The sequence below is a fragment of the Bufo bufo genome, chromosome 5 (genome assembly GCF_905171765.1).
Source record: "Bufo bufo chromosome 5, aBufBuf1.1, whole genome shotgun sequence".
NCBI lineage: Eukaryota > Metazoa > Chordata > Amphibia > Anura > Bufonidae > Bufo > Bufo bufo.
The window spans coordinates 121,047,741-121,057,327 of NC_053393.1; positions in this window are offsets into that span (position 1 = coordinate 121,047,741).

Genomic DNA, 9,587 nt, shown 5'->3' on the forward strand with positions numbered 1-9,587 from the left:
ACTTCATTAAAAACTTGGGGGAGTAATAGAGGCGATATAATATGTTGAATTGGGTGATTCTATGGGAAAAATTATTTGAAATCCTATTTTTCCCCTGTATAGCCAGATCCCAGAACTCTACTCGCTGGGGGTTTATAGCATCTTGCCATTTATGCATTAAGCTGTTTACTGCTATCTTCTTAGTCTTTTGTTGTAACAAACATTGGTATATTTTGGAAACTAATTTCCCCCGTTTTTAAACCAGAAATGTTAACTAGCGGCTGTGGAAGGGTAGATATCAATGTATCCCGCCCCAGCAGCTTTCTCAATACTTGTTTTATTTGTATGTGGAAAAACCATGGTTCTGTATTATCCAGACCATACTCCTTTTTAAGATCTTCATATAATATTATATATAAATAAAACAAGATAGACCAGGCACTCTATATATGGTGTCACAACTGAGATAATTATTTATTATATATAAAATCGATATCTGACGAACATCAATATAAAATACCATAAGCATTCATAAGCAGCAATATATTAATCCAAGCGATATGTATAAAATCGGTAAATCAAAGCAGTATGTACCTAGCGAACATCAATTGAGCATGCAGTCACAATGTTGGTAGGTAGCAATAGGATACAAATGCATCAATTGTTAGTCCGAGCGGTACCGTTTATAGTATTTAGACAGAAACCGCACCCACTTAATGATTTTAAAAAAGATCCAGATTTCCAGGAATATTCAAATGTACGTGATTCCGTTATTAGCTTTCAATGTCAGTGAGTGTAGCAATAAGACCAGTAGGTTTAAATGCAAAAAGCTTTCATGGTGGCGTCCCAACCATTTGCAATTGCTGTTACGTTGTTACCTTTAAACTGGTTAATCCACTCCTCTAGACGCCGGTTGTGGTGGTCTGATGGATGTCGGCTGACTGTGCTTTTTATCATCAGCGAATAATATTCGCGACTGCATGCTCAACATTGTGACTGCATGCTCAATTGATGTTCGCTAGGTACATACTGCTTTGATTTACCGATTTTATACATATCGCTTGGATTAATATATTGCTGCTTATGAATGCTTATGGTATTTTATATTGATGTTCGTCAGATATCGATTTTATATATAATAAATAATTATCTCAGTTGTGACACCATATATAGAGTGCCTGGTCTATCTTGTTTTATTTGTATCCATTTATCTGTGGCTGGGCGGGCCACTTTAGACCAAGAGCACCTGATCCACATTGTCTAACCGAAGTGATCCACAGATTTTTCGTCTATATAATATTATATATTGCCATATCTCCATATCTGGCCCAGTTTATAGACTCCATGCTTCCACCAAAACTCTTGTTCAATTTCTTTTAGTTCTATTAGGTGGGTATTATTCCACAGTATGGTGTCAGCATGGAGTCCAGCCTGGGTCCAGAAGGCCCTTGCTTCTTTCCAAACCCTTTCCATCAGCTCAAACAGCGGTATCTTTCTACTTCCCTGTTGTGCCAACACACCTGCTTCTATGTGCTGAAAGATAGTACAGTTCTCCAACCTTGCGTTAATCCCTACTATCATAGATTTATATCTTTGCGTGTTACTCCACGTTATCATGGTTTTTATATGGCCAGAAATAAAATATAATTCCAAGTCTGGGACTGATAGTCCGCCCTCCCTCTCCTGGATATACAATATTTGTGCTTTTATCCTTGGTTTTTTCCCTCGCCATATCAAATCCATTAAAAGACTGGCAATTATTTTAAATATTTTTTTTGGGATTATTGCCGATGCATTCCACAGGATATAATTCAGGGAGGGTAATAAACACATTTTCACTAAGGAGATCCGCCCTGCCATCGAGACATATAATCTTTTCCATACGTCTATTTTCTTCCTAATTTCTTGTATTTTAGGGATCACATTCAGCTGGACATATTCCTTAGGATTGGGGGTTATTTGAATACCCAGATATTTAACGGGTTCATTGCTCTTCTTAATTTCCAATGCACCTGGTATAAAATTGTTCAGAGGATCAATCGGGACGCAGGCCGATTTAGACCAATTTATCTTAAGACCAGCATATTGCATTTTAATAATGAAAAAATAATAATTTTTTTCTTGTCATCGCCGTAACCTGACCCCCATAACTTTTTTATAGTTATGTCTACGGAGATGTGTGAGGGCTCATTTTTTGCAGGACAATCTGTAGTTTTGTTAATATACTTTTTGGTCACTTTTTATAAAAAAAGTAAAGTAATGAAAAAACTGCCTTTTTTATTATTTTTTTCCATTACGCCATTCATTGTATGGGATCCATTTTTTTATATTTTAATACTACGGGCATTTTTGCATGCAATAATGCCCATTATGTTTGATTTTTTAGTGTGATTAGAATTTTTATATATTTTTTAATATTTTTCAAAACTTTTTTTTAAACTTTTTGTTAGGTCCCTAATTGGACCCCAACTTGCAATCATCAGATTGCAATTTGTATAAAATAATGGAATTTGCTCAATTATTCAGTTCAGTTCTGCCACCTGGAGGCCTGAACTTTAATATACAAGTAATCAGTCTCGAAGCCTAGTACAGGCTCAGGCTCATTACTATGTATGAACGCCTTCTCTGATCTCCTACATGGGGAGGCTTCTGGGTTTTAGCACATTTGACCACGGCATCTAAATGGTCGGCATTACCGCCGATCACAGACATTAGCCTCAGGTGTCTCCTGTATAAAACAGCAGGCATTCTGTGGCTATGGTGCTTTTGTATCATCCCTATCAGCTAGGTACTCCCCTCTCCCCCTAGATTGACAGAGCCAGTCCTGTATTCTTATGTCTGCATGACTGCTGGTGACAGAGTGGTGACCTAGTAGTAATAATGCAGAATAAGTCATTGGTTTCAGTGTGCTAGCAAAATAATGCATTCCAATGTATACATGATTCGGCTAATGCACTTCTGAATCTATGCGGGTCCAGGTAGAGAGCGCTGTACGAGGAGAACATATGATCCTCCTGATCATCCCAGCAGCAGCGCTCTTCCTAGCTAAGAGTGGAAGAGCTTGTGTGTTCTTCTCGTACAGCCCTCTCTCCCTAGTCCAGAAGCTCCGCTACCACCAATAAGTGCTGGGACCCGCAATATGTATCAGAATGGGAGTTTGAACACCTATTTAATGCCCCTTTTACATGAGTGTTTTCCATCCGGATGCCTGTTGTGAACAAACATCATGCGGTCTTTGCACATGAGCGGCATTTATCACTGACCATCTCTGTGTTCAGCAATTATGGCAAAAGAGAAAAGGGAGAGGCGCTCATAGGGTAGTAAGCGATGATACGCAGATAACGTGATGGATAGAATGTGCTCACCTTTGGGTGTTGTGCAGGTGTGAGCGCACAACAGGTTTAGACACACAATAGGTTGGGAGGGTGAGGGAGGTCGTGCTGCCGGTACCCGTTCAGTCCCTTTGGATGGAGTTGCCAAAAACTCCTAGGGAATGTTAGGGGTGAGAAGAGTGATTTGTGTCCGAAAACACACGATAGGGTACCTCTTTGGCGCACAGGGACGACCACAGTTTCAGTTTTTTGGGGGTAAAGATACTATTTATTGTTCAGTTGACAACGTGTTTCGGAGTTTATAACTCCTTTTTCAAGTCTTGGGGGCGCCAACAGCAAGGGGCAACAGGCAGAAGGTGGCCGGGTGGCTGGGGATTCCTTCTGATGTGTGCTGCTGCTGTATCTGGCGTCGCCAGATACAGCAGCAGCACACATCAGAAGGAATCCCCAGCCACCTTCTGCCTGTTACCCCTTGCTGTTGGCGCCCCCAAGACTTGAAAAAGGAGTTATAAACTCCGAAACGCGTTGTCAACTGAACAATAAATAGTATCTTTACCCCCAAAAAACTGAAACTGTGGTTGTCCCTGTGCGCCAAAGAGGTACCCTATCGTGTGTTTTCGGACACAAATCACTCTTCTCATCTCTGTGTTCAGGAAAGGTTGAAGAATGATCTATATTGTGAAGGCATCCAGATTTCACATCGCCCGTGTGAAATAAGCCTAAGGGTTGGCTACGATTTGTGGATGATATTTTTTTTCTTTGGCAAGGTAGTGAAGAAGAGTTGCTGGAATTTGTCCTGCATCTAAATAGGTGTAATGCTTTGATTCTGTTTTCTGTGGAATATGATCTTGTTCGCATACATTTCCTTGATTTGGGTAGTATAATAATTATCGCTTTGTATTCTAAAACAGCTGAGGGGAGTAATTTGTTAAGATATGATAGTTATCATGCTCCTCCTAGGGGTACACTCAGAGGGCAGTTTGTAAGAGCTAGGAAGATTTATAGTTCAGACATGGGGAGTACTTTAAAGGGCATCTGTCAGCAGATTTGTACCTATGACACTGGCTGACCTGTTACATGTGCGCTTGGCAGCTGAAGGCATCTGTGTTGGTCCCATGTTTATATGTGCCCGCATTGCTGAGAAAAATCCTAGCGATATACCCCCATTGTCTAAGATGGGAATATCCCTTTAACAAGTTGGTTCAAAAAGGGGATTTGGAATCAAAAGTTAGGTGTGTTGGTAAAGAAATTGAGGAGATGCCCCATGAGAGGTTTAGGTAGAAAAGGACAGAGCAGAAGGATAATCGAGTTTTTGTTTATATCTACTTACGATTTTCATTGTAATTATGATTAGAAAAACTATGTTGAAACATTGGAATATCCTGAGATATGATATTAAAGAGGACCTTTCACTAGAATAGAAAATGTAAACTAAGTATACAGACATGTAGAGCGGCGCCCAGGGATCCCCCTGCACTTACTGTTATCCCTGGGCGCCGCTCCGTTCGCCCGGTATAGGCTCCGGTATCTTCATAGTTAGGCTCCACCCAGGGGAACCTGCCGGCGTCTCATTCTCCCAGGCTGTAGCGTTGGCAATCGCAGCGCTCAGCTCATAGCCTGAGAGGTTTTTTTTTCTCTCAGGCTATGAGCTGAGCGTTGCGATTGGCCAGCGCTACAGCCTGGGAGAATGAGACGCCGGCAGGTTCCCCTGGGTGGAGCCTAACTATGAAGATACCGGAGGCTATACCGGGAGAACGGAGCCGCGCCCAGGGATAACAGTAAGTGCAGGGAGATCCCTGGGCGCCGCTCTACATGTCTGTATACTTAGTTTACATTTTCTATTCTAGTGAAAGGTCCTCTTTAAGTTTGGCCCCCTCCTCCAGGATTGCCCAAGGTGTGTGTATAGGAAAGGGAAATCACTTGCTAATTATCTTGTGAGTGCAGATGTGCAGCCAAAGAAAACAAGAGAACAAACATTTGCTCAAAGAAAAAGGGACTTTTGCTTGTCGTAATTGTCAGTACAGTATTAGTAACGCCTTGCTGCAAATAGACATAGCTGTACGTCCAGATTGCATGATTTTAATATTGATGACCTATCCTCAAGATACTCTATGCTCCATTTTTCTAAAATGAGGTGCCACAGTGGTTTCTTTACATTTTCTTTCTCACTTCCATTACCCAAAACACCTGCATTTATAGCAGATCGAGGTTCATTGATCCAAATTCAGACAGCCCTAGAAGTCTGTCCAACATACGCCTTCTCAAGGGGACATTTTAGCAAATATATAACCTTCTGGCTGTTATATGTATTGAAATCCTTTAACCCTTGCAGGGATGGCATATGTAATCACTTTTAACCCTTTGCCTCTGCAGACAGTTTTGGCTTTAACCACTTCCCGACCGCCCATTGACTATAAACGTCCTGGGCGGTCAGGTTTCTCTCTGATTGGACGTTTTGACAGCAGGGCACCCCAGAGAGTCCCTGCCTTCAAGATCGCTGTATACGCAGCGCTCAGCGAGTGCTGTGTATACAGATCAGGAAGCGCTATGCACTTCCTGTCCCGGCCCGGTGGTCATGTGACCACCGGGGCCGGGGGAGTGCAGGAGCTGTCGGGTCTTCCACAGATCTCAATGGCTATATTCTCTCTGTAACTGGAGCTACTATGTCAGCCCCAGTTACAGGAGAAATCAATAGTATAAAATAAAAAAAAGTGAAGTTAAATATCCCCCAGAGGTCTTGTACAGTATGACTTTATGGGGACACAAAGTGTAAAATAAAATAAAAATAAAGTTTCACATGTAAAAATATTTTTTCCCTAATTAAATGATTTAAAAAATGTTAAAAATAGAAAAAAATTGACATGCTTAGAATCACCGCGTCCTATAAAAATATCACAGGATCTCACAAAAAAACATCAAAACTGATTTTTTAGTTACCTCACCTCCCAACAAAATGTTAATCAATCGAAAAGTCACATACATCCCAAAATGGTAGCAATAAAAACAGCAACTTATCCTGCAAAAAATCAGCCCCCACACAAGACCATAGCCAGAAAATTTTAAAAAATATGGCTCTAAGAAAATTGCAACACAAAAACTTGATTTTTTTTCAAAAAATCCTCTTATTGTGTAAAACGTAGAATAAAAAAAAAAAATAGACATATTTGGTATTGCCACATCTGTAACAACTGGCTCTACAAAAATATCACACGATCTACCCCATCAAGTGAATGGCGTAAAAAAAATAAAAAATACTCCAAAACAGCTTTTTTTTCAGTCACCTCACCTCCAAAAAAATGTAATATCAATCAATCAGAAAGTTGTAAGTACCCAAAAATGGTAGCAATAAAAACTCCACCTCATCCTGCAAAAAACAAACCCTCACACAAGACCATATCCAGAAAAAAAATATATATATGGCTCTAAGAAAATAGCAACACAAAAACATGTTTTTTTTTCTAAAAATGTTCTTGTGTGAAACGTAAAAAAAATTAACTAGAAATATTTGGTTTTGTTGCGTCCGTAACGACTGGATCTATAAACATATCACATGATCTACCCCATGAAGTGTATGGTGTAAAAACAAAATTGAAAAATTATACAAAACTGCTTTTTTTGTGACTTTTTGTCACCTCCCAAAAAATTTGATAAAAAGCGACCAGAAAGCCAAATGTACCACAAAATGAGGCCAATAAAAACTACAGCTTGTCCCGCACAAAATAAGCCCTCACGCAGCTTAATCAACAACAACAAAAAACGTTATCGCTCTTAAAAACTGTGACAGAAAATTACATGTTAGAAATCCAGATGCCGCTCCTTCCTTCTGAGCCCTGGCGTATCCCCAAATAACAGTTTACGACCACATTTGGGGTGTTACTGTATTCAGGAGAAAATGGGTAGCAAATTGTGGGGGATATTCTCCTGTTATCTTTTGTGAAAAAGAAAGTTTGGGCCTAAAGAGCCCTTTTCTTGTAAAAAAAAAAGTAATTTTTGATTTTCACAGCCAAGTATTATAAATTCCATGAAACGCCTGTTGCGTCAAGTGCTCAATACACCCCTTAAAAATCCCTTGGGTGGTGCAGTTTACAAAATGTGGTCACTTTTAGGGGGTTTTCACTGTGGGGATACCTCAGGGTCTCTTCAAATGCAACATGCCACCCGAAGACCATTCCAGCAAAATCTGCCCTCCAAAAACCATACGGAGCTCCTTGCCTTCTGTGCCCTGCTGTGTGCCCATACAGCGGTATACGACCAGATATGGGGTGTTTCTGTAAACTGCAGGGTAATAAATTTTGAGGTTTGTTTTGTTATTAACCCTTGATGTGTTACAGGAAAAAATTGATTACAATGGAAAATCTGCAAAAAAAAGTGAAATTTTGACATTTCACATCTAATTGCTTTAATTCCTGTGGAAAACTTAAAGGGTTAACAACATTTCTTCAACCAGTTTTGAATTGTTAGAGGGTGTAGTTTTTAAAATGGGGTCATTTATAGGTGGTTTCTGTTATGTGAGCTCCTCAAAGTGACTTCAGAACTGAATTGGTCCTTTTGAAATGTTCTTAAAAATTTCAAAAATTGCTTCTAAAATTCTAAACCTTCTAACATCTTAAAAAAATAAAATTACATTACCAAAATGATGCCAACATAAAGTAGACATATGGTGAATGTTAATTATTGAGTATTTTATGAGGTATCACTATCTGTCTTAAAAGCAGAGAGATTCAAATTTAGAAAACAGTGAATTTTTTCAAACTTTTGTTAACTTTTGGCAAAAAAAAATAAAAAGGTAAAACATATTGACTCAAAATCACCATTAACATGAAGTACAATGTGTCACGAGAAAACAATATCTGAATGGCCTGGATAAGTAAAAGCGTTCCAAAGTTATTACCACATAAAGTGACACATGATTGCCGACCCTCCATTTGCTTCAATAGGCGTTCTGAAAATAGCAAAGTGCTGGCTCGGCTATTTCCAGCAGTCGTGGAGAGGTGGCCGCGCTGTGCGTTCTGTGCTATTGTTTGCATTCGGCTGGCTATGGTCATTGACTGGAGCGGTGCATGTGACAATGGCCCAGCTGGACTTAAACAGCGCGGAGACCAGAAGATGATGACAGCGTTTGCAGAGTGGAGGACCGTAATGGCATGGAGCCGGTAAATAAGAGTCTTCTGTTTCAGTGGGAAGGCTGTGGGCACTTGATAAAAAATTATTATCAAATACCCCTTTCGAGGGGTTCTGCAGTTTGTTTAAACTCTGGATAGAACATCAGCATCTGACTGACGGGGGTCCGACACCCAGGACCCCTGCCGATCAGCTGTTTGAGAAGGCAGCGGCACTGGCAGTAGCGCCCGCGGCCTTCTCACTGTTTACCGCAGGCCCAGTGACGTCACGGCTAGTAACAACTGGCCTGGGCGGGGCTAAGCTCTGTTCACTTGATTGGGGCTTAGCCCCGCCCAGGCCAGTGATAATAGTCGTGACGTCACTGGGCCGGCGATAAACAGTGAGAAGGCCGCGGGCGCTACTGCCAGCGCCGCTGCCTTCTCAAACAGCTGATCAGCAGGGGTCCCGGGTGTCGGACCCCCGCTGGTCAGATGCTGATGATCTATCCAGAGGATAGATCATCAGTTTAAACAAACTGTAGAACCCCTTTAAAGGGGCTGAATTTTCTGTGGTTAAAAGTTTTTTTTGGATAATAATAATTTTTTATCAAGTGCCCACAGCCTTCCCACTAAAACATTAGACTCTTATTTAGCCCTTTAACAATGCAGGTTTGTAGTGTAGTGGTAACTCTTCTATCTGCCAAACAGAAGGTCTGGTGTTCAAGTCACTAGTCAGACCACACATGGAGTATTCTGTACAATTCTGGGTTCAGAGTAGAGTTGTTGCGATACCAAATTTTTGATTCGGTTTCGATACCATGAAAAAGTATTGCGATACTCGATACCATTCGATACCACACGAAAAAAATAAACCAAAAAAGCCACGTGCATTCCGCATTTTAAAAAATGGCGAATCGCGCAGTTTTTATTTCTTTTTTCTGTTCCGGCGTTCACCGCATAGATTTTTTTTATATTTTAATAGTTTGGACTTTTCTGACGTGGCGATATGTAATATGTTTATTATTTATACATTTTATATGTGACATTGGGAAAAGGGGGTTATTCATACTTAATATTTTGGTGGTTTTTTTTTTTTGTTTTTTTTTACACTTTTCATTTAATAACTATTTCCCCCCTTAGGGGCTAGAACCTGGGATTTTTTTCATCCCTTGTCCTA